Source organism: Octopus bimaculoides, unplaced genomic scaffold (genome assembly GCF_001194135.2).
Source record: "Octopus bimaculoides isolate UCB-OBI-ISO-001 unplaced genomic scaffold, ASM119413v2 Scaffold_260525, whole genome shotgun sequence".
Classification (NCBI taxonomy): domain Eukaryota; kingdom Metazoa; phylum Mollusca; class Cephalopoda; order Octopoda; family Octopodidae; genus Octopus; species Octopus bimaculoides.
In genome coordinates this window covers 1-912 of record NW_026435820.1, presented here as the reverse complement: position 1 = coordinate 912, position 912 = coordinate 1, and the positions used below count along the sequence as shown (strand labels likewise).

At 35.1% G+C, this 912-nt stretch overlaps 1 long non-coding RNA gene across 1 annotated transcript; it reads left to right on the top strand.

Annotated features, from left to right (window-relative positions):
* On the top strand, positions 1 to 882 carry LOC106867073 (uncharacterized). The gene is made up of 3 exons (XR_001411064.2): positions 1 to 30; positions 503 to 550; positions 693 to 882. It is a non-coding gene; the product is annotated as an uncharacterized LOC106867073 (long non-coding RNA).
* The last annotated feature ends 30 nt before the right edge of the window (positions 883 to 912 follow it).

The window sequence follows — 912 nt, the reverse complement described above, 5'->3', positions numbered from 1 at the left end:
TCAATGAATCTGCTATAGCTCATAGACAGGGTGAGTTTTGCTGAAAATAGCTTAAAAGTTACAGTCTTGCATATCTTCTTTACACATATGTATGTATGTATGTATGTATGTATGTATGTATGTATGTATGCATGCATGTGTGTGTGTGTGTGTGTATGTATGTATGTATGTATGTATGTATGCATGTATGTAAGTAGGTATGTAGGAATGTATGTATGCAATTATGCATGTATGTATGTTTTATGTATGTATTTTTGTATGTGTGTGTATATATATTTGTATATATATGCACTACAGTCACACACATGTGTGGAAGCCTGTGTAATCTTGCATTGTGTGTGTGTGTGTGTGTGTGTGTGTGTGTGAGTATTTGGATGTGTGATATACCCACCTAGTTGGGGCACCATTTGATAAAAATAGCAACAAAATACTCCTCAAAATACATCGGACTCTTCCCCAGAAACATGTATGTTTCTTATAATTATTTTTGTGTTGTTTACAGATTTTACCCATTCTGACTTTGACCAATATGAACGGACTTCCTTTGAAGGTAAATATTAATAATTTATGATCTAATTCAATTTTAGTTGACATTGTAAATTGTGTTACGTGTTTATTTATCTCTTATACTTGTGTGTTTCTCTGCGGCAGTCTGTGTGTTTTTATTATCTTTTGTCTATTTGCATTTCCAGATTCATCATCCACATACACCGACCCTTGGGCTGACCTGGTTGACGAACCATCATATTTTGGTAAGTTTCAAATTAATGTAGTTTCTAGTGTTCACTGAATAGTAAAACGTGTTACGACTGATTCTCATATATGTGCCAGTCTACCTACCCACCTACCTATCTACATACCAACCTACCTACCTACCTACGTACCTACCTACCTACCTACCTACCTACCTAC